General features: G+C 42.2%; 1 long non-coding RNA gene across 1 annotated transcript; it reads left to right on the forward strand.

The window, feature by feature from the left end:
* The first annotated feature begins 1240 nt into the window (after positions 1–1240).
* LOC125104109 (uncharacterized) lies at positions 1241–9202 on the forward strand. Its single transcript, XR_007128591.1, has 3 exons — positions 1241–1319; positions 5520–5587; positions 9054–9202. It is a non-coding gene; the product is annotated as an uncharacterized LOC125104109 (long non-coding RNA).
* The last annotated feature ends 16043 nt before the right edge of the window (positions 9203–25245 follow it).

Consider the following 25245-nt stretch of genomic DNA (forward strand, 5'->3'; position numbering starts at 1 on the left):
ATTTATCTGTCTTTATACCACAACCAGGCAATTTTAATTTCTATGGCTTTGAAAAATGTTTAGTATCTCCTAAAGTCAATTTCTCTCATCAGCAAGATAGCAAGACTCTTCATTAGGCAAGTGTTTTCCCATGACCTCTAAGTTTGTTGTTTTCTTCCCAGAAATTAAATACATAAATTTATTTACTCTTTTGTCAAAGAGATAGTTTCTATCAACTTATTTTATGTTTTCTGCTTTTTGTGTTATCTAGGTATTTCCTTTGTTTTCTACATTTTATTCTATATTCTATGTCATATTAAAATAGTAGAAGTGTTTTATGTGCTTGAATTCTCTATGGTAATTTAGAATTCAGAAATTCTATTTTTAATTATTTTACTAATGTCTTTAGGCTTAGAAAAGTAATCCTTAAATCCTTTTTTCTTTATCAATGGCAAGAACATAAACCTTGTGGTAAAGTGAGTGAAGTAAATGGATTCAGACTCAGGGGTTGTCAACAGACAGAATATCTTCACTTGTTTACAAGTTTACTTTGCTCGTTCAGCTCAAAACCCAAAGACTGGGCTGATAGAAGATCCTGTACCAGACATCTGTTGGTGTATTTCTGCTGGGCCCAAAGATACACGCCAATCAAGCTGCAACCCATGCCAACAAGAGAGCAGATGCCTGGGTGGCTTTTCTTTAAATAATGTCTAACTTGAAGGCCACACTCCTCCTACAGTCTTCCCAGTTTCCACTCCCGCTCACAAGGTAGGGGTGGCTCCGTCTAGAATGTGGTGCTTCTCAGCTTCTTTCTACCACTTCCTGTCTTATTGATACTGGGGGGTGATGGTCCCCAGGGAACTGGGGAGCGATGCTGACAAAGCTGTAGGGGGCTGAGCCCAGCTCATCCAGTCCCTGACTCCAGCACAGTTAGGAAATGGCAATTCATTTGTCTAGATTGTCTGATCTTTGCCTGAATTATGTATAGATAATAAAGGAAGATTCTAAATAATTCCTTCCTTCTCTAGGGCCATCTGCCCTGTTTGCCTTCAGAGGATGGAGCGTGCAGGAAGCAAATCAAATCATATTCTTCCTAATCCTCCTTTTTGTCTGCCCCACTGCAGGCCGGCGACATTGTCTTATTTATAGTTTCTAATGGTTGCTAGTTTTGCATTTTGCTCATGGCATTTTAACAGCATTCTGCTGCCATGCTAACCCAGAAACCATCTCTATATTTTTTTCAAAGTAAATGATGTAACTAGAAACCTATCCCATTCAGGAAATGCAAACTTTGCAGCTCTTGGGGAAATACCGCATCACCATCTCTGCATTCACTTAAGGTAGGTCACATGAAAGGCAGAGTAGTAATCCAAGATACCTTCTTTCTACTTTACATGTATTAATGCAACAGTCGTAGGTTAATATTTCATTAGGCTTGAATTAAGTGTTTACAGATGTGCCTACTAATGGCAGCCACCTTAATATTGTCCTGGTATGGGGAGCTGACAAACCCATCCATTTCAAAATGGTTCGTACTAGCCATAATGATGTCTCATTTCAAGGAAATGTAGTACCGTATCGGTACACTTCTTCTAGTGGGACATCAGGAACTTAGTTTTTTTAAGGAGTCTTGGCATAGTGCCTACAAACGTGAAAAAGAGATTTTGATGCTGAGATACTGAGACAACAAAGACAAAAAAAAAAAAAGGAAAAAATAAAATTGTAATTCTTTTCTTAACCTTTCCCCACCGCACCCCACATTATTATTTCTTTGCCACAAAGTGCAGCAGCCCTAAGCTTTGTTGTTTCAGTATTTGTTTTTATAACTCTGCCTCTACTAACCAGACGAGCCTGGATGGGCTCTGCACCTGAGTTTCATAAACTGTTGAGTGAGGCAGGAACACCAGGGCGGGCGGCGGGTGGGAGAAAAGAGTTGGAGACAGCAGGTGCATCTGAGGGCCCGAGCTGGGAGTTTCGGTGAACCACCGGGTCTTGAGGGTCGAGAGGGGGAAAGAAACTTTATTAATCTCTGTTAATAGACTCTGACATCAGAAATATGTGATCCAGATGCTGCTGGACTCAGTGCCAGGGGACCACAACGGAGGCATTGCGATCCCATCCGGGTACTTCATTTTAAGAGCGATACTGCAGCGAGAGAATGAATTGCATCTGGGGGAAGAGTATCCAGGTGGCAGAAATTAAAAAGAACGAAAACACACCCACACCATGAATTGGAGGCCAGATTGAGAAAGAGGCAGAATATTTTAGATTTAGAATATTTTAAGTGGCACGATGGAGAAAAGATGTTACAATTCGCCTCTGTAGCTTCCGGGGGCAGGATCAGCAATAATGCCTGGAAGTTTCAGGGGAACAAATCTGACTCAACCTGAGGCAGGATTTTCTCACCATAGGGGTTGTTTAGCTGTGAGGGAGAATGCCCGCTGAGTCTTAGTTCTTACAGTTTCTGTGCTATCAGAGACTCCAGAGATAAAGGTCAGGATTCCTATTTGGAGGGAACAAGTAATGACATGATCTCTAATGTTCCTTCTAACTTCATGATTTCTGTTCCACTTTCCTTTTTATAGGATGGAATTTTATAACTGGAACATTCTAGTATTCAAATTCAGATAATGCTTTTATATGTAATCAGACCATGCTGCAGTAGAAATATGTATCATGGAGGATCTGAATCACACGGAAATCTCAGAGGCATAGTCTTTGTTCCAGAATTTCAGAGCAAAATTTTTGTGACCCAATCTCTTGGCAGTTCGAAACACATTCTAGTTATTTTCAATGTATAACAGTATTCTCAAAACGACTCTCAATTTAGGTTAGTTTATTATTGCGTCTTCCTCTTTCCCCACCTTCCCCACTCACTGTTAAGGCTTAGCCATGAGGCTGGGTTAAGGAGGAAGAATTATATGGAGGAAGTGGAAGGGGGTATCCAGGTGGCCCAAGTTCCTGAGATGGGGTCCTGTGCAAACAAGAAGAGGGAGTAAAAGAAACACTTCCTCCACTGGCATAGGAGTCTAGAAAGAAGAAGGGAGAGAACGGCAAGAGAATGGAGAGTGTACCCAGCAATCGTTATGGAGGGCTTAGCTCAGGAGTGATGCGGAGTGTTAGATGGGTTACAGGGAATAAGAGGGGGAGGCAGATGAGATCTTGGTTTGCTTCCTGTCTGGAAGGAGGCAAGTTCTGGAAGAAGCTCGCCTCCAAGGTTGCTCTGCCCTAGCCTCTGGGGGTCCCATCAGAGGACACGTGGTTGGGCAGCGTGATGAACAACGTGAGAACTGGAGTTTGGTTCTCCCGAATAACTGCTGCTTTTGGTGAGCCACGGGTAAGACCTAGAAGATCCCACACAACTCAGTGGGAGCATGTTTGGAACATCACTGAGCTGTGAGCTGGTGGGTCTGCAGGGGGGCCTGTGATGGTAAGGGATAAAGAGATTGTCTGGGCCTTGGGTGGAAAATGAGGCAGAATCTCAGGCAGGATCTGCGATGCCTATAAGAGGTGAGGAGCCAGTCAGCCAGGAGGACCACTATGGCTTGGTCAGGCTGAAGACCCGATCACAGACAATGGCAGAGGAGGCTCACGGATCACATGGAGATGAGCCAGAAAGAGACCTTGTTACCACAGAGGCCAGCTATGACTCAGAGAGCCATATATACACATAGATCTGGACCAAGGATCTTCTTTCCTGCTGCCAAGGTGACTGAGCCATATTCCTTCCTCATAAGCCTGGGTGCCATCTTATAGAGAAGTGAGGAGGACAGCTGGAAATCTGAGAGGCAGAACATGTTTTAAAGGGATTAAGCATTTTCTTAAAGATACTGTTTAAATGATTGTACTGACACACTAGATTTAGTCCAAAGACTGGAAAATGTAGGAGTTTTTCTGGCTTCCCAGCGGGTTGGATCCCATGAAGAAGATCTGTTACGGAGAACACCAAGAAGCAACATTCCCTTTGCACATCTGAACTGGAATACGAATAGATTTTTGAGTCCATTACAAATGTCAATAGCACAAAAATTGTGACATGGAGCTTGTGGACAGACACATGTATTTCCATTGCCAAGGGTAGTGACTGGCACATAGAATGTGCCAAATAATTATTTGCTAAGTTAATAAATTATTGATAGCCAATTTTCAGTAATAGGGCGGAAGTGGAGGAATATTTTTACAAACACAGATATATTACTGTAGAAATATCAGTCACTTCCTTGGTTCGATGTAGGCTCTCTGGGGAATCTATATAATTCAGTCTCTGTCTGAAACAGGACCAGCAAGATAAGTTATCTCATCAGGGAGAAATTGAAAAGATGAAATGGAGTAGGAGGGACTAGCATCAGAAAGGACTGTGTAATAAAGGTCACTGAGAGGAGATGGAAGAAAAAAAAATCAATGAAGAGCTACAGAAGAAAGAAAGAAAATTTGTACTAACTGAAGCTAATTTAAGTCAATGACAAATGGAGTTGGGTTTGGGTTATGTATATGAGGCTACCCAGTGTAGTCCATTTTATTTTTATGCAATATCCTTAATACCCCCTGTCATAAAGCACTTAAAACACTCAATGAAAGAATCAATTACAGACTGGAAGAGACATAAAAATAATTTAAATTTTTTTTTCACATTGCATTTTCATACCAATTAATTTCAAAATGAGTTGCTGGTTTCCTCTTGAACACAATTCTCTTTGCCCCAGCACAGCCCAATACGTTCACAACACAGAATGAGAGCCCTGGAGAGAATGTCTTTACGGTACGCTTTATAGTAGAATTTCTGCAAGGCAAACATCATTCCACTCATCCTGGACACCATTTGCTTCCTCATCCACTTCTTGCCATTCTTTTTTATTTGCCCAGCTTAGACTCTCTACACCTCTTGTCTAAGTCAGGAATAGAACACAAATTTAATTCCTGTGCCAGTTCAAATGAACTGCATTGGAAAGAATTCTGAGGTTATCGAGCTGGTACCCAGGGAAAGAAGGTTAAGATTGTTTGGTGAGGTCTCCTGTGGAGATGGGAGGAGGACCAGTATGTCAACAATGCATGTACCATCCGTGGCCGAGGTATTTTAACAACCTCTCCACTATCTCCTTACCTTTAGTCTCTTGCCTGCATAATATTGTCTTCCTAAAATAGTTAGGAATATTTGCTTTCCCCCCTCATACACATCTAATGGCTCCTTGGTTCTTACTTAAGAAGTCTGACCTTAGCATGATGTTCAGAGCCATCACACTCTGGCTTTCCCTTTCTAACCTTTTGTCCTGCTGTAGCCCCATAACACTTTGCTGATCACCCCACTTTCCAGCCACCCTGAACCCTCCAAATAGATCCCAGCAGTATGCCTTCATTCATGGTGTCCCCTTCACTTTTCCATATGCATATTCTCAACACCTTCCATGCCCTGGTTCAAATGCCCTTTCCTTTGGGAAACCTTCTTAAATCCCTCCCAGCCAGTTGGGTTTAACTGATGACTCCTGGAATGTATTGTGCCCCAGATGAAAATGAGCTCAGCTGAGCATTCTACTACTTACCAGGTTTTGCCAATGCTGGGACCCAGGACCTTTACTGCAATGACCAGCATGGTAACCTCCTACCCACAGATGTATGTATTGTAATATCTGGAAGGCCTTTATAAAAGAAACAAAGGAATTGAGAATTATTAATGTATTCTGAAATGAGACTATATAATCTTATTTCTTTTAGGCCTAAATATATTTGGTAGGGTTTGAAGTTAAATTCTTGTTCCTTATCACAAATGAACTAGTGGAAATCTTAGCCAGAATCTGTTCTGATTTAACTGCAATTAATGTAAATGAGATAAAATTGCCTAGTAAAAGTAAAGGACTCACAGACTGGGTTTTAATTTTTATTTTATTGATATTTTCATTTTTTAAAAGATTCTAAAAGTGTTTCTTTTTTTAAATTTAATTTAATTTTTCATTGTTCCAAGATTCATTATTTATGCTTTTTAAAAATATTTTATTTATTTATTTGAGAGAGAGAGAGAGCATGAGTGGTGGTAGGGGTGTAGAGAGAGATGGAGAGAAGTAGACTTCCTGCTGAGCAGGGAGCCTGATGTGGGGCTCCATCCCAGGACCTTGAGATCATGACCTGAGCTGAAGGCAGATACTTAACTGACTGAGCCACGCAGGTGCCCCTTAGATTTATTTGTTTTAAGTGATCTCTACACTAAAAGTGGGTCTCAAGCTCCCAACCCTGAGATCAAGAGTCACATGCTCTACCAACTGAGACAGCCAGTGCCCCAGGGTTTTTATTTTTTAAACAATATCATACAGGCTATCTATTTGAGACACTTTTACAGCATAATGACTCTGAAAAATGGAAAATGCAAAGATGGGAAAAGATGTGCTCAGAATGTGGACCAACAAAAAGAAAAAGATATTGAGATGCTATTATCAGATAAAGTTGAACTCAAGCAAAAAGTAAAGGCTAAACGGGAAATATTTCATCTGTGATGAAATACAACAATAATGAATCTTTTTGTACCAACACACCTAGCAACAAAATTAATCAATGGCTGTGCTAGTGAGAATGAATGAAAATAGGTATCTTTCTGTGCAAACTCACACACAGGGTGCAGGTAACTCTCTTGGACCCAGGCTTCACTGAATGCCAAGCTACCTACTGAAGGTCTTCACTGGATATCTAATAATTAGACATCTTAAACTTGGATTTTCAAAACCAAATTCCTCTTTCATTCTCAAATATGTTCTGGCAATCTCCAGCTGCTACAAATGACAACTCTGTTCTTCTGATTGCTCAAGCCAAAAACCTTGGAGTTTTTCCTAACTCCTTTCATTCTTCCACACCCACAGCTTTTCTTTCAGCAAATTCTGCCCTGCCTCCCAGCTACAGCCCAAATCTCATCACTCTGTGTGACGTCTGCCATTGTCACCCTGGTCGCAAGCCATCATCTTCCATCTGAACAATTATAATGCCTTTACGGCTGGTCTCTCTTGCCCTTGGTAGAACAGCCAGAGTGGTCGCTTTAAAGCCCAAGACTGTGTCACCTCTCTGCCCAGAGCCTTCAATGGCCTTCCACCTGCTCAGAACAAAAGCCAAAGTCCTTACCTCAGCCTGCAAGGTGCTACCTAACTGGGCTTTCCCTTACTTCACTTACTTTATGTCCTCTCATTTTCCCTTCCTCACTTCGCTTTAGACCCACTGACCTATTGCTACTCCTAATATAAGCTAGGTGTGTCCCTGCCTTTGGGCCTCCACCCCATCTGCTCCCTCTCACCAAACACTCTTAGGAAGCAGTACGATCCACTTCCTCACCACCTTGGGTTTCTGCACAAGGGCTACCTGTCACAGGAGGCCCTCCCTGCCCACCCTCACTGAAATAGCAATTTGCTCCTTCTCCTCCCTGCCCCCCGCCTCACTTCCCATCCTCCCTACCCGCTCTATTTTTCTACATAGACCTTATCACATCTGACCTATGATACGTACTTTTTACAAATTATTATTGTCTGTTGGATTTCCTCATTCCCCTCCAGAATGCAATTTGCCTGAGGCCCACACAGGGATTTGGTTTCTTTTTTGGGGGGCGAGGGGAGGTGTTGGTTGTTTGTTGCTGTAGTTCCAGAATCCATAACACCTGGCATATGGTAGAAGTTTAATAGATATTTGTTGGATGGTTGGGCCACCCTTAGCTCTCCCTTGGGACTCAGAAAGAATCCATGAAAGCAGGGAGGGAAGGTGGTTGGCCTCGCTGGCCTAGACTGACCCCTCTAGGAGGGACTTTGGCACTTAGCAACCCATCTCATTAGGGAAGCAGTTTTTGCGGGTCCGTGCCTTGTTTCCATGATCTCACTGTGGCTCAGGTCTTCTTGCTTCCACTTCCCTCCCTTTGCTTTCACTACCGGCACCGGCACCATGCTCAAGAAGCCCTTCCAAAGGCTTTAGGAAGCACTTTCTAGCTCTAAGCATCTGCTGTGAGCAGCTGTGGGGCTCCAGGGTGTGGACTGTCTGATATTTTTAGGCAAAGAGAGTGTTTAGCAATGAGCTCACCCCTATGAACTGGAACAGAATAGGGTCAAACCACCTGCCCGGGCTCCTGTTGTATAACTGATGCCTCCACGCGCTGTTAGCAGGCCGGACTCAATCACTCCTCCTAATTCAAGGCCTAAAGCAATTGGTCAATGCATGCAGAGGTTAAGCATTTGCACTTTGACAGACCTGAGTTCAAGCCCTGCCATTTAGTAGCTCAGAGACCTTGGGAAAGTCCCCAATTTCCTCATGCATGAAATGGAAATAATATTAATATGATAATATTAATAAAATAATGTTAATTTATTATCAATATTAATGATATACATTATACTATATTATATATCATTATATCTGTAAAATATATAATAATATAATATTAGTATATTATAAAATTATATATAATGGTATTATATAATTATATAATTGAGAATATATAATTATATCATATTAATATTATTATTAATACAGTATGATATTATTAACATATATTAATATAATATAGGTTATTATATATGATATAATTGATATTAATAATTAATTAATGATATTAACATTTGCTTCAGAGAACTGCTGATAGTGTTAAATGAAAACTCTAGTCAAACATTTAGCACCTCAGCACAGTGCTTGGTCCACAGCAAGGACTCAGCTAGGAGTGGTCCCTGCGATTACACTGGTCGGTATCTCCACATAATTATATAATAAAGTTCACATATCATGAGAGAGTCCCCATTAGAGGAAAATCACTTAACTTTCATCCTGCCCCCAATGCTTTCTATGGACCGTTTGGACTCTGAATTTTCAGGGACTACGTGCTGTCCTTGAAGTTGCTGAGGGGCTAGAACTGGGGAGAGTCTCTGAGAGAGATCTCGAGGGATTAAGAAACAAAGTAAATGTTTACTTGCATTTCATGTGCTTGGTCTGTGAAATAGCACTGTTTTCATTGACTTGGCCCAAATTGATCAGTGATTCACAGGAGACCTTAACCATGTACTTCTATATATAAAGTTGGTTTAGCTATTTGTCTTTTAACTGCTTTGGTGTTTTTGGACTTTAAGAGCATTCTTGACCATTATTATCAACTGAAAAGTAATGTGCCCTGGTCAGTATGGATTTCCAGTCGGGTGGTCCCCGCCGAAGGAACCGGGACCAGACCCATGTTTGTGCACATCACGGCCTCGCTGCTATGGGACGCTTGTTTCCCTTGCTTGATGTAAGTCATTGTGGTTTTTGCACACCCGTCAAACTGGAAACACTCAGAGATAAACAAAACAAAATGAGGTTTCACCTTCGTTTGCTCCCCTCCACAGAATCTACTTGTGGTCCATACAGGAATACAGGTTGAATGCCTGAAGAGTGAGTTCCTGACTAATATTCATATTCTGCTATCTCAGTGCTTTTTGGAATTGCAAATGGACTTTCTCTTTAATCCCTGGGGACTCATTTGTTCACATTCTTAGATCCACAGGTCTCTGGTTAATATGCGTGCGTGTGTGTGTCTGTGTGTGTGTGTGTGCGCGCGCACGCACGTGAAGAGGGAGCAACCTGTCTTCGCCTGAGCTAGGATCCCAACCTATCCAGAAATGTCTGATGAACCAAAGGACAGATCTTCAAGAAGGAATTGATTTAGATGCAGGTTTAGTTTGAAAAATAAGGCATTTGTTTGAGCTTACAAAGGGAGAGCCTGGTGTCAGCCTGGAAACTTGCTTCACAGCCTCCTCCTGAGGAGGACTCAGGCCTGAGGTGTGTGAAGAGAGGAACTGGAAGAAGGACTCATATCCACATGGTTTGGAACACCCAGAGATCACTGGGTGGCTCTGACACAAAGAACTCTGATGGTAGGGGCCTACTTTGGCAACTTCAGGAGCACGAGGGGAGAGGCCTTGAGGTAAAGGCAGCAGCGTTCTCACAGAGGACCCAGCAAAGGGGGCAAAGCAAGGGAAGGATGAGGCCCTTGGCCCCCCCACCCCCATACACAGAGATAATACACATCGCCCACTGTAATGGGTGGGAACCACACCAGCATAATTATCCTCACTGTTGGCATTGAGTATGCCCGTATGCCAGGCACAGTGCAAGGCACATTTAATCCTATCTTATAGGTTGAGATAGGAAATTGCCTAGGTCACACACATAGCGTGTGATGTATTTGAATTTAATCTAGGCAGTTTGATTCCAAACCTCTCGCTCTTCCTCACTCCTTGATGTATCTCCAGGGTTTTATGAAACAGAATAGGAAGTCCAGAAATTGATCCAAATACATATGACTATTTAATATATGATAAAGTGTATATCTTTTAAAAGGGCAGGTAAAAATGTGTTTATAAACAAATGGTATTGGGAGAAGTGTGCAGCCATCCAGAGAATGGTAGAGTTGGAGCCCTACCTCACACTGCACACTAGGACAAACTTTATATGAATCAATTATATGTTTCAATATAAACATAAAACCATACTTATACTAGATGAAAACGTGGGCAAATTCCCTTATAACATTGCAGTAGGAAAAGCCTACTCAGTGACTCAAAAGTCATAAATGAAAACTATTATAAGTTCAATTATTTTAAAAAGACAAAAGACAAAATACAAAAATGGAAAAAATGAACGCCTATCAGAAAAGGACTAATCTCTGATTATATAAATGGGCCTAAAAATTGATAAGATAAAGACCAATGATTCACTAAAAAGTTAGGCAAAGGACATGGACTGTTGACAGAGAAAAAATACATATGATACCTTTTTTTTAAGGTGGGGGAGAGGCAGAGGGATAGGAAGAGAGAGAGAATCCTAAGCAGGCTTCTCACCCAGCATGGAGCCTGATGCGGGGCTTGATCTCAGAACCCTGAGATCGTGACCTGAGCCAAAATCAAGAGTTGGATGCTTAATGGACTGAACCACCCAGGTGTCCCACAAATGATTCTTAAATATGTGAAAAGATTCTCATCCTAACTCACAATAAGAGAAATGCAATGAGATGCCATTTGAAATGATGGAGATGCCATTTACCACATAACGGATAGGCAAAAATCCAAACATTTGACAACACAGTCTGTTGGTGAGGCTCTGGGAAAACAGGCATTCTCCCCATATGCCACCGGAAGGAGGTCACAACCCTGTGGAGGGCAATTTGACAGTATTTACTAAAATACAGATGCACCGACTTTCTAACCCACAAGTCCACTCCTGGGAATTCACCTTACAGCTCTACCTGCGCACATACAAAAACAAACAAACAAACAACAACAACAAAAAAAGATGCCTAAGGTAAGTCATTGCAGCGATGTTTGTCTTGGCAGATTGGGAACAATCCAAGAGCCCATCGTTTGAAATCTGATCAAACTCGGGTAACTACACACAATGAAATATTGTGCATTTGTAAATCAAGAGGAAAAACACATAGGGACCTGTCTCCATATTGATATGTTAAAATATACAGAGCGTATTGATGAATGAAAAAAGCAAGACACAGAAGCAAGGTTCATTGCCTTTTGTGTAAGAAAGGGAGAAAATAAAAATATATATTCACATTGACCTAAAGAAACCTGGAGGGAAATATAAAACAGTGAAGTATCTCTTGTGGCAGAGGAATGGAAAACAGTGAATGGAAGATGGGAAAGAAAACGTTCACCCTATGACATTTTTTTTAAAGGACTTTGCTTATTTATTTGACAGACAGAGATCACAAGTAGGCAGAGAGGCAGGCAGAGAGAGAGGAGGAAGCAGGCTCCCTGCTGAACAGAGAGTCTGACCGGAGGCTTGATCCCAGGACCCGCCGGGATCATGACCTGAGCCAAAGGCAGAGGATTCAACCCACTGAGCCACCCAGGCGCCCCACCCTGTGACATTTAATGTTGCTTTTACTTTTAACCATGAGAATGTATTATCCGATAAAAAAGTAAAAGAATTCAAAGAACTTAATTGTTTATACATTGGTGTTTGTCGGCTGTTTCCTCATCCCTGTGTGCTGATTTTAGCCTTGGGTGACAGAGTTCTGATCTATCTTCAAAATAGTGAACTGACCTCCAAGTTAGCTGTCCAAATTAGAGCAAGGTCAGTTGTATTTGGTCCAAGAGTGCAGACAGTGGAAGGTGAGCAGGACAAGTACTTAAAGATTTGGGAAAAGCTTTACAACTGAGTGTAATTAGGCCAACGAGTGACAAAGATCCAATTCAAAGTTACACATGGCCTACTCCAAGAGTAATGCAGTTTTCCAGATTATCCCAGAATTGAGCTGCAGGTCCAAGTCAGCATGAGGTCTGCTGTCAGCTCTGCGGCGTTCGAGAGCTCTCCGCGTGTCCAACCCATCACATGACAAGGGGGAAGTCGGTCTCAGACTGCAGGCACAGTGACGGACAAGGGCCTCATCCATCCCATTGGAAGCTAAGGGAAGGAGCGGAGATTGAGGAAAAGGTCTGGCTGAGGAAAAGAGGGAAGTGGCCTGAGTCAAGAAGACAAAATAGGGGGGAGAAGGAAGGAGAAGGGACCTCATGTTTTTTGAGTGCCTACTATTTGCTGGTACTTTTCATTTTGTTGTTAAATTCTCCCAACAGCCCCTTGAGGTAGATTTTGTTATACACATGTTAAAATAAGGAAACTGAGGTTCAAAGAGATTAACCGAGCCAAGCTCAAGAAGGTTATAAGCGATGAAGTCAGATCTCTTGGCTGCCAAGTCTGTGCTTTTTGTACTGTAACTCCCAAGGTCATATCTAGCAACAGGTTCTTCCGGTCATTATCCCCTTTTTTTCCAAATAGCCCTTTTCTCTCCTGGTGTCTCTAGCCTTAGCCCTCACCGACAAAGGAAGCTGTGAAGACTTTTAAGCCTGACCTTGGCTGGCCAGAGCTCTCAGCCTCACACTTCCTCCTGCCTCTTTCCTGCTGGTCCTCCATCTCTCCCTGCCCCGGCCCAGGCCTCTCGTGTGGACAGTGTCGCCACTCTTGCAGATGCCCACCGAAAAGAGACTATAGTTTTTCAGGGTCTGGGGTTGTTTTTAGAGCTTTTTCTCTTGAGGAATTTGCTCTGGGACTCTTGGTCCCCAGTGTGAGTGGTACTACCTTACGTCAGAATTCACGTCATCCTTTCATGCCTGCCATTGCCGAGGGAGTCCAGGCCCCCCCACCCCGCCCCGCCCTCCGACTGACTGGTCTCTTGCTTATTCCTCCAGGGACTCTCTGGTGGTTTGGAATGAAGCCTGTGCCTTCTCCTTGACCTAGAGGCCTTATCTTGAGGTAGAAGTCTTTCTAGATCATGCGTCTCAATGCCGGCCCTTGAAGATGCCAGATCATACGGCGAGGTTTCCCTCTAGACCTTTGATAAGCTCACAGCCATATTTGATCTGGTCCCGGATGGTGACAACCAATTCCGGCATCTCCCTCGGGGCCCAGCACACTTCCCAGCACCCATAGAGACAGCACATTTTTCTCTTATTTCCAACCTACACACTCCCTTCTGCCTGCCCAACCCTCCCTTTAAATGCCATCTCTTCTAGAAGCAATAAAATATCAAATACACTTAATCACTTAAATACCAGTTTTGTGGTGCTATTCATCTCACTAAAGTATAAACATACATGTATATACATGTGTAAAACACACCACATGCTGATGTTTACCCAAGTTAATACGCTGCCATCCTGAGGCGTTTCGCACTCCTTTTTTTTTCCCCCTCACTGAGTCTCTTCGGTGACAGCCCAGTGACCTTGTGTCTGACACAAGGCTGTATCTGTGAAGTTAACTTCCAATGCGGCACACATTTTGACTTGTAAGCCATAAAGGGACAGCCACAAGTCCTGACTCTTTATAGATAAATTTAACACATGCATATGTATTCTCTCCAGGCGCCTCAGATGAGAGGCCTTTGGAGGAACACAGTGTTCATTTATATTCCTCTCCTAGCTGGAAGCGGCATTAAGCCGTTCCTTTTTTATTGATGAGCCTAGAGCCTGCAGGCCTGAGAGTTCTCTCCTACTGGTCACTCCTCAGGCCAGCCCCTCTCGGGAGCCTATGAAAACCATTCCCCATTTTGGAATAACGAGGAGGCTGTGCAGAAGCATCTCGAAGGTGCCACTGGCAGTTGTAGTCCCTGCTTGAACTCTGGGAAACAAACCGCCCACTTTCCACGCTGTTGCAATTTACTACAAGTCTTAGCACGAACAGTCCCTGTTTCAGACTGGCACCCAAATGTCTGGGGTTTGGAAATTTATAATTGGTACTTGAAAGAGCCACCAAAACTTCTTGGAAAAAAAAAAAAAAAAGGTTGAAAGACTTTCTTGCAAACATCAGTACTCACACATGCCAGGTAATTTGCAACAGTAGTCCTCATGCCTCTCTTGCCTGTGTGGAAGCGGGTACCCAGTTTCTCTGGAGGACATCTGTGCCTTTCCGAAGCCTGAGGCCACAGCTGGCTTTTTACGGCTCTGATTTCCCTCTGCTCTGGAAACTGGGGAGGAATGACTGGAGTTTCAGGTGGGAAGGTTCAGCAGGTCCAAATGAATTCTGCCCGCTATAAGCTCCTGATCCTGTTTGCATACAAATATCCCCTAAGATTTAAAAATGTGGAAGTGAGAAGTGTAAGTCAAATATTTCCTACCTTCTTCATTAAGGCTCAGGGCTGGAAACTGACGGGAGACAGTCATCAGAGTAAGTTGATGCCCCTAATGTGCTGAAAGGTGTAGCCGTGCCTATACCTTTTAAAATTCTGAGCTCTCCGTTTTCAAATAGTTGTTAGACCTATTTTTCATATGATGAAAATTATAAGGTCTTGCTGTAAAATTTTTAGGAAAAAAAAAGTTAAAAAGGTGAGGGAGATTCCAATCGTCATCCTACCATCCAAATCAAGAGTTGTAACACTTTGTTGTGGTTTTTTTTTTCCAGACTTTTTTTTAAAGCTTTGGCTTTCAAAATTTCTCTCTCTCTCTCTCTCTTTTTTTTTCTGAAGAAATTGATTCCCTTGCCAATATGTGCCTCACCAAATACAAAGCAAACCTTATAAGAAACTCTAAAGGGTGTGTCAAAGGAAAATGCACTTTTCCCATTCACCACCGGGCCATGTAGGCAGCTCTGGGGGCCTCTTTTTCTCCCCAGCCCTCTACAGCTTGGAAAGTAACCTTCCCTTCTCCCCTTTTGGAATCTATAAATGAAGGTTTTGGGGAGTGGACCTTGATTTTCTCTTTATGTAATTCTCTCGTGATTTGGCCAACAGGTCCCGCCTCTCCTCCTTTGGAACACAGTTTATAAACTCTGCTCTCCACCCCACCGCACCCCAAATCTGCTCTCCACACTCAGTTCTGGGAATTAGCAGCTTCCCTCCGAGAGAGACAGACAGATATCCCCTAACAGCACCGTCCGTCAGCAGGAAGCCCCAAGAAAGGGGGCAGGGTCTGAACAACTCCCTGCCAGGATATTTCTGGGGTCAGTTCTATTTCAGAGGAGCTCAGCTGAAATGTGACAAGATTAATAAGCATGTTAAAGAAATCCAAACACAGGCTGGAGGCGTACCACAAAAGTCATTAGCACATGACCACACATAATCTTTTCTCTCTTTCCCGGTTCCTCCGGTCCTCAGTGCCATCAGATTCTAGAAGAATTTCTATTTATTTTTGTTTAAAGCTGGATGAGAGTGCATAGGAAGATGGGTTCTGGAGTAAATCTGTAGGAACAGATACATAATTTGCGGGACAAAGTGCAAAATGAAAATGCCTGCCCTGTGTTAAAGTATTAAGAATGTTGCGGTGGTGACAGCAGGGCATTAAACCAAGCACAGGGTCTGAGCATGGGGTCTTTTTACTTTTCTTTTCTTTCTTTTTTTTTTTTTTTAAGATCTCATTTATTTGACAGAGAGAGCACAAGCAGGAGGAGCAGAGCAGGCAGAGGGAGAGGGAGAAGCAGACTCCCCTCTAATCAGGAAGTCCGATGCGGGGCTCCATGCCAGGACCCTGGGATCATGACCTGAGCTGAAAGCAGACGCTTAACCGACTGAGCCACCCAGGCGCCCCTGCGCCTGGGGTCTTCTGTGACAGCCCAGACTGCACACCCATGGCGTCTGCATGTATGATTCATATTCTCATAAGCTGTATCCTTGTGCCCGTTCTGGTTTTAGGGATCTTCTTTGCATATAGCATTCTGCTTCACTTTCATTAAAACAGGGTAGTAGGGGTGGCCTATAGTGGAAAAAGCCAATTAGGCTACTCATGGACACCTGCCTCTAATAAACTCAGCTGCTAATGATTGATTCAGAGTCAGGAATTAAATCGGCAGTGATTGAGGGGGAAAATGTGGACAAGTGGTATGTTGTCGATCGAGAAAGGATGAGTAGCGTTATTTCCTCCAAGGCACTGGGCACAGGACATGGCACTCACCTGATGTTGAATGAATCAATTCATTCAATGGCCAGAATGTCAGTTCTCAGAGAATGAACAGACAAATGGAGACCTAAAGCCTTTCATTTCTTAAAAAAAAAAAAAAAAAGCATGGAGCACTGGGTGTGGTGCAAAAATAATGAATACTGTTATGCTGAAAAAAAATAAAAAAAATTTAAAAAAAAATTAAAAAAAAATGTTGAAAATACAAGAACGGTTTCTTCGCTGTGCCTGGGCAGAGCAAAGACAGAGACACAATTGAACCGTGTTCTAGCTTCGGTGGAAAAGAGTAAACAAGGGAGAGATTATACATAATTATAGACAATCATGTTTCAGGGGATAAACAGCAATCAAAAGCAAGGAGGTGCTGAAGTTTGGCCCCTTTCCAGTTTCAGCCAGGACCCAGGGGCGGAGAGAAAGCACTAGGTAGGAAACATTGCCCTGAAAAACTGTTTTTGGTTAGTTAAGGGATGGTCTGTTGAGCTTTCTCGAGTTGTTTAGATCTCACTCTCTCTGCCCAGGGGTGGGGCGGCAGTCGTTAAGTTGCTCTGACTGTTCTTTTGGTACTTCGGATTTTTTTTTCTTTGCCTAAGGCATTACCGAAAAAAAAAAAAAAAAATCAACTGTCCAAAGGAACACATTGAAGCCAAAGACAAATCATTTGAAATACTTGGCCAGTGCAGAGGGGAAAAAAAGACTCTCTGCACCAAAATCTCTCCATTTGTTTAACGCAGCATAGCAGAACACATTAAAATGTATAACTTGCAAAACGAACACTTCAAGTCCCGGTTTCTGCAAAAGCTAAAACAAGAGACCCGTGAGATTTTGATCACTCCGAGCCCCAAAATTTATGTGGGAGAAGAAAACTGCATTTCATTTGGCACATTTTGTGGTCAAGTTATCTAAATAATTACACCTAGATCTCTGCTGGGCGTTATCTGCCGGGACTCGGCTATCTTTTTTCCTGAGCTTAGGCAAACTAGCGGCATTAAGACTTAATTGGATGCTATAAAGACTGACTTGAAAATCAGGAACAATCTACCCACACCAGATGGCCATGGCTTAGGAAGCCGAGGAAAGATCAGCTCTATGACCTGCTCAAATCTGCTCTGTGCACCCTAAGGCCCCTGAGCACCATCAGGGTAATCTTTGCCCCTCTGCTTAAATTAAATGTGTATTTCACACATAATTATAGGGTTCTATGGGACTTCCAAGATGGTATCCACCTGAATTAATCATGTTACGGCTTCTACACAGGTAATTAACCAGGTAGAAATAGCTTGGGGCATCGAAATAACCCAAACTGCTTCAGTGTTGGGACATTGAAACATCTTCAGAGGCCTAGCAGGGGTGAGGCCCTGGAGACAGCTCTTTATGTAGCATGCATTAGCCTCACCTGGGAAAGCTTGTGAAAAATGCAAAATACTGCCTTTGCCCTCTGAGCATCTGAGTGGGTGGGAGCTAAGGCAGGGGCCACTGAACCTTTGTGCTGTGAAGCCAGGTGCTTCCAATGAAGGCGGTCAGCAGCTCCTGCTCAGAGAAGTACGCTGTAGGTTTTCAAATGTGGGCAAGCATCACAATCATCAGGAGAGGCGTTGGAAACTCAGATTCTGGGTCTCACCCACGAGGTTCTGATTTAGAGAAATTCGAGGAGAACCTGAATTTCTAACATGTTCCCACATGATACCACTGCTGCTGGTCCGCACATCAGACTGTGTGATGCACTGCTTTAGACCCTTAATATTTATTGAAAATATGGTTCCTAGAAACCAGCAGCATTAAAATCACATGAAAGCTTGTTAGAAACGCAGAATCTTGAGACACCTGGGTAGCTCAGTCAGTTAAGCATTGGCTTTGATCTCCGCTCACGTGTTGATCTCAGAGTTGTGAGTTCAAGCCCTGCCCTGGACTCCAAAATGAGCATGGAGCCTACTTAATTAACAAACACAAAGCAGAAGGTCAAGCTCCATGCCACATTTTATGAATCAGAATCTGCTTTTTGCTAAGACCCCCAAGTGATTTGCATCACATGCAAGTTTGGGAAGTGTTGATTTAGACTATAACAGCCGTTTGCAAACTTAGGTATACTTGGGAATCACTGGGAAGCTTTTAGAATGGACCGATTCTGCAGCTGGGGCCCAGCTGCAGAAATTTCTGGTTTCATTGCTCTGGGTGCAGCCCTGGCACTGGGATTTTTTTAAGCCCCCAAGTTATCCTAATAACCATCGCTGATGAAGATACAGTACAAGGATTTGTTGGGCGACTGTTGATGGAAATTTCCAGCAATACTAGGGAGATAATCTTCACTTCAGTTTGAGTCTTCTTCCTGCTGAGCTGCCCCTGAGTTGTCCAGCCCCACAGAACATTCACAGCCCTGACACCACTGGCCAAGGCAGAAGAAAAGTCTCTTAAAATATGAGCACTCTAGGCATGCATAGAAACTAATACAGAATAAAGAAAAGAACTTTAAAAAACAGCAACAACTCTATTAGTATTCTTAGTGAGATTTGAGAGGACACTGCTGTGCTAAAATAGAAAAGAAACTGTCATGAAAAAGGAGCAATCTGAAAACAACAAAGAGTTCTTAGAGATGAAAAAACATTGTTAAAATAAAATGCTGAATAGGGCAGTAAATGCAAAATGGATATTGCAGAACCAGGAATTAGTAGATTATAAAAATCGTCTCCAAGCGCGCAACTAGCTGAATAAAGAATCAGGACCACTCAGAAGGCTGGGCTAAGGAAATCTCCCAAAACCCTTAAGAAAAACACAGAGGTTGGGGCCCCTGGGTGGCTCAGGGGCTTAAGGTGTCTGCCTTCGGCTCAGGTCATGATCCCAGGGTCCTGGGATCAAGCCCCGCATCGGGCTCTCTCCTTGGTGGGAGCCTGCTTCCTCCTCTCTCTCTCTGCCTGCCTCTCTGCCTACTTGTGATCTCCCTCTGTCGAAAAAATAAATAAAATCTTTAAGAAAAAAGAAAAAGACAGGGAAAATTTAGAAAAAGAAAAGACAATAAGAGGCACAGAAAGGGCCACAATGTTGCAAAACCCTGGGACAAGAGCTGGGACGGGAGGGTTTGCTGGTGTGCCTTTCACACGTGAGTGGTGACTTCCGGGAATTCCAGAAGTAGATAACCGAGCAAATGCAGATGAAATTATCAAATAAAAAATAGAAGATCATCTTCAGATCAAAAGGGACAGCAGATGCGAGTCTAACTTTGTTTTTTTAGCCGCTGGTCTGGATCTTTCCTATAAATGGAATCATATGATATTGGTCTTTTGAAACTGGCTTCTTTGACTTAGCGTGTTTTCAAGGTCCGTTCATGCTACAGCATGAATCAGTGCTTCATTTCTTTTCATGACTGAATAACATTCCATTGTGTAGATAGACCACATCTTATTAATCCTTTCATCACCTGATGAAAATTTGTTTTTTTTCCCCACTTTTCGGCTATTATGAATAATGCTTCTAAGAACATTTGTGTACAAATCGCTGTGTGGATACGTTCTCATTTCTCTTGGGCATATACCTCGGAGAAGAATTGCAGGGTCATCTGGTAACTCTATGTTTACAGTTTTGAGAACTGCCAGACTGTTTTCCAGCGTGGCTGTACCATTTTACAATCCCACCAGCAATGTATGAGCATTTTGATTTCTCTACATCCTTGTCAATAGTTGTTCTTGCCTATCTTTTGATTTTAACCACCGTAGGGAGTGCGAAATTGTATCTCATGGTTTCAATTTGCATTTCCTTGACACTAATGATGTTCAGCATCTTTTCATGTACTCATTGTTCACTAGTATATCTTGGGAGAACTGAGTATTCAAATCATTTGCCTATTTCTTAATTGGTTTGTCTTTTTATTGCATTGTAAGACTTCTTTTTATATCTTATCTAAGATAGATAGACCCTTCTCAGATTTATGATTTACCAATATTTTCTCTCATTCTGTAGGTTGTCTTTTGAACTTAATGGTGTTCTTGGGGGCACAAAAGTTTTAGCTTGCTGAAGTCCAGGGTTTCTACTTTTGTGTGTGTGCTTTTGTTATCCTACCTAAGAAGGATTTGTCTAACATATGGTCATGAAGATGTATTCCTTTGTTTTCTTAGAGTTTTATAGTTTTAGCTCTTTCATGCAGGTCTAGTATCCATTTTGACTTAAAACATGCTTCTGCGATATGAGGTAGGAGCCCAACTTCATTGTTTTACATATGGCATCTAGTAGTCCCAGCACCATTTGCTGGAAACACTACTGTTTCCCCTATTTGACTGTATTGGCACCCTTTTTGATAATCAATTGATCATAGATGTAAGAATTTATTTTGGATCCTCAATTCTGTTTCATTGACCTATATATCTACCTTTAGGAGAGTACCACATTGTCTTGATTACTGTAGCTTTGTAGTAAGTTTTTAAATTGGGAAGTTTCTTTGCTCTTCTTTTTTTGGGATTATTTTGGCATTCCAGGTCTTTTCTATTTTTATACATATGTAGGATCACCTTGCCAATTTTGGGGGAAAGAATAAAAGGCAACTCAGATTTTCTTAGGTATTGTGTTGACTCTATGGATCAATTTGAGGAATATTACCATCTTAACAATATTAAGCCTTGGGATCTATGAACATTTACTTAGGTTGTTCTCAATTTCTTTCAGAACTGTTTCGTAGTTTTCAGAATAAAAGTGTTGTGCTTTTATTAAATTTATTCCTATTTATTTTTCTCTCTTTTTTTAAGATTTTATTTATTTATTTGACAGAGAGAGATCACAAGTAGATGGAGAGGAAGGCAGAGAGAGAGAGAGGGAAGCAGGCTTCTTGCTGAGCAGAGAGCCCGATGTGGGACTCGATCCCAGGACCCCGAGATCATGACCTGAGCCGAAGGCAGCGGCTTAACCCACTGAGCCACCCAGGCGCCCTATTTTACTCTTTGATGCTATTGTAAACAGACTTGTTAATTTTTTTTTAAGGGGGGTGGGCAGAGGGAGAGGGAGTGAGAGAATCCTGTGTCCAGTGCAGAGCCAGATGTGGGACTTGATCTCACAACCCTGTGACCATGACCTGAGCTGAAACCAAGAGTCAGATGCTTATCCACCTGAGCCACCCAGGTGCCCCGAGAACTATTAATTTTATTTTCAATTTTTTTAAATTGTGAGTGTATAGAAATACAATTGCTTCTTGTATACTGACTCTGTATCCTGCAAATTTGCTGTTTATTAGTTCTAGTAGTTTTTAGTGTATTCCTTAGGATTTTCTGCCTATATGAACATGTCCTCAGAACATAGTTGTATTTCTTCCCTTACAATCTGGATATCTTTTGTTTTTATTGCCTAATTGCCCTAGCTAGAACCTCTAGCACCGTGTCTACAAGAGCAGGCATTTTTGTCTTATTACTGATTTTAGGGGAAAACCATTCAGTCTTTCACTATTAACTATGATGCTAGCTATAGGGTTTTTTAAGAGATGTCCTTTGTCCAGGTTGAAGAAGTTCCCTTTTGTGATAGGCAGAATAGTGACTCCCCAAAGTTGCCCACATCCCTGGAACTTGTGAGTGTGTTGGGTTACATGGCAAGGGGAAATTAAATTAGCAGGTGCAATTACGGTTTGTAAATCAACTGGCTTTAAGGTAGGGCCATTATCCTGGATTATCCAGGTGAGCCAATATAATCAAGAAGAGGTCAGAGGAGTAAGAGAAGGAGATTTAACAGGAGGCTGAGCCAGAGAGACAAGCTACGTTGCTGGCTTTGAAGGTGGAGGAAGGGGGCCCCTAGCCAAGGAATGTAGGCACCTTCTCGAAGCTGAAAAATGCACAGAAATGAATTCTCCTCTAGAGCCTCCAGATGGAATACAACCCTGCTTACACCTTGATTTTTATCCTGCAAGTATCTCACAGGTATCAAGATTCTGACCTCAGAACTGTAAAATAATGAATTTGTGTTGTTGAAGCCCCTAAGTGTTTGGTAATTTGTTACAGCAGTGATAGAAAATGAATACACCTATGGGACCCCTGGGGGGCTCAATCAGAGTGTCTGCCTTCGTTCAGGTCAGGATCCTGGAGTCCCCGGATGGAGCCCCATGTCCTGCTTCCTGCTCAGCAGGGAGTCTGCTTCTTCCTCTCCCTCTATCCCTCCCCGTTTGTGTTTTCTCTCTCTCTTGCTCTCACTCTCACTCTCAAATAAATAAATAAAATCTTTTTAAAAATATACTTTCTATTCCCACTTTGAATATTTTATTGAATATTTTTAACAAACAACGGCTGATATTGTTTTAAGCCTCATACCTTATGGATTCCAAAGAACAACGAGAACATTCTAAAATCATCCTGTCAGAAAACAGTGCATTTCCTACCATGACAAATGAAGCAGATCGGTGCAAGCCCTTTCCTCTGCACTATCAAATGCTGAGGGGTGACCAGGCAATGTTAACAGACATCTGAGGGTGGAGGGTTTTGCCTACAGATTCTATGCCAAACCAATGTTGCTTCTTGTGTAAGGACAGGAGAAAAGTATGCTCAGATGCGCAAAGACTTGGGAAGGATGCCACCCTGAAATTTTCCTTTCAGAAAATTTTCTCAAAGAAGAATTTCATCCAAATGCAAAATGAGTAAGAATAAAGGAATCAAGAAAGGGTGAAGGAGTCTTACAAAACAGAGTTAAATCTAAATGCTGTGACTGGGGTTATAAGTTACAATGCAAATATTTTTAAAGTTTCTTGAAAGAGAAGGATCTACGATGTCAAACAAAATCAGTAGTACTTTGGAAATCTTCAGAAAGATTGTAAGGTAGCAGATGAGGGAGGAATTGACAGCTGCCAACAGACTTTTCTTTGGAGCAGGGAGTTCTAGAGAAATATGTGCTCAGATACTTTTGTTACAAATTGTAAGGTAAAGGTAACCATGGGTAAATCAGATATAGAATATGTACCTTTCAAATCTTTTTTTTTTTTTAATAAACATATAATGTATCATTAGCCCCGGAGGTACGGGTCTGTGAATCACCAGGTTTACACACTTCACAGCACTCACCATAGCACATACCCTCCCCAATGTCCATAGCCCCACCACCCTCTCCCTACCCCCCCACAACCCTCAGTTTGTTTTGTGAGATTAAGAGTCTCTTATGTTTGTCTCCCTCCCTCCCTACCCCCCAAACCCCCCACATTGCATCTCCACTTTCTCATATCAGGAGTCAACTCTTTTTTTTTTTTTTTAAGAGAGAGAGAGAGAGGGAGAGAGTGCACATGCATGATGGGGCGGAGGGATGGGAGGGAGGGACAGAGGGAAAGGGAGAGAATTTTTTTTTTTTGATTCATATAATCTTTTTTTTTTATTAATTTTATTTTTTATAAACATATAATATATTTTTATCCCCAGGGGTACAGGTCTGTGAATCACCAGGTTTACACACTTCACAGCACTCAGATTTTTTTTTTAAGATTTTATTTATTTATTTGACAAACGGAGATCACAAGTAGGCAGAGAAGCAGGCAGAGAGAGAGGGGAGGAAGCAGGCTCCCCGCTGAGCAGAGAGCCCCATGCGGGGCTTGATCCCAGCACCCTATGATCATGACCTGAGCTGAAGGCAGAGGTTTTAACCCACTGAGCCACCCAGGCCCCAAGGGAAAGAGAATTTTAAGCAGGTTCCACGTTTGCTTAAGTGCAGAACCTGCTTTGGGGCTCAATCACATGACCCTGAGACCATGACCTGAGCCGAAATCAAGTGTTGGGTTTAACTTACAAGCCACCTCTCAAATTCTGAAAGGAAAAAAAAAAAAAAAAGGAAACAAAGCCATTATGGGGGTCGGAGTGACAAAAAAGGAGGAAAGAAAAAAAAAATAGTACACCAAGAGGCAAATACCATAAAATACATAAGAGGGCTGAATCCCTCTGTTAAAAGATAAAGATTGAGTTTGGGATTTTTTTAAATTATTTTTAAAAATTGGGATTATATTTTTAAAACAAGCTATAACTATATTCTATAGCTCTACCAAAACCAAAATGACATAGCCAGTTTGAAAAGAGAAAGATTGGGGAACCTGGTGGCTCAGTTTAAGCATCTGCCTTCGGCTCAGGTCATGATCCCAGGGTCCTTGGATGGACCCCCACATCGGGCTCTCTGTTCTGTTGAGAGCCTGCTTCTCCCTCCCCAACTCCCCCTGCTTGTGCTCTCTCTGTCAAATACATAAATAAAACCTTAAAAAAAAGAAAATAGAAAGAAGGACTAATATATTCCAGGTCCAAATGAACAAAAAAATCTGGGTCCCAAAACTAATTTCAGACAAAGGAAAGTTTGAAGCTAAATGAACAACAAGGCAACCTGCGAGCAGACGCTATCGGTTAGACGCTCTAACACTGACTGCCCACCTCTTCGTCCCGCTCTTCCTCTAGCACAGAGGCTAGAAGAGCTAAATGTTCAATTCACCTTCCTAACGTCCCTGAGAACTCCAAATGGCCACACGAACAGGGTTGCCAGACTTAGCGAATAAAAACACAGGGTGCTCAGTTAAATTTCTATTTCAGATCAACAACAAATAAGATAAGTGTGTCTTGGGAATATTTGGGACATACTTAGGTGAAAAAACATGTTTGTTTACCTGAAATTCAAATGTAACTGGGAATTCTGTATTTTCTTTGATAATTCTGTGTGTGACCAGCTCTGGCCAATGAGACAGTAACGGCATCTGTGAAGCTGGTATTTCTGTCTTATTTATTTATTATTGTGGCAAAATTTACATGACATCAAATTTACCATTTTTAACCATTTTTAAGTGTACAGTTCACTGATATTAAGTACATTCACATTGTGGTGCAATGCATCCTTAACACCCATCTCTAGAACTCTTTTTGTCTTATAAAACTGAGACTCTGTACCCAGTAAGCAGGAACACCCCGACAGCTCGTCCCCT

This window comes from Lutra lutra, chromosome 7, assembly GCF_902655055.1.
Source record: "Lutra lutra chromosome 7, mLutLut1.2, whole genome shotgun sequence".
In the NCBI taxonomy this organism is placed as follows: Eukaryota; Metazoa; Chordata; class Mammalia; order Carnivora; family Mustelidae; genus Lutra; species Lutra lutra.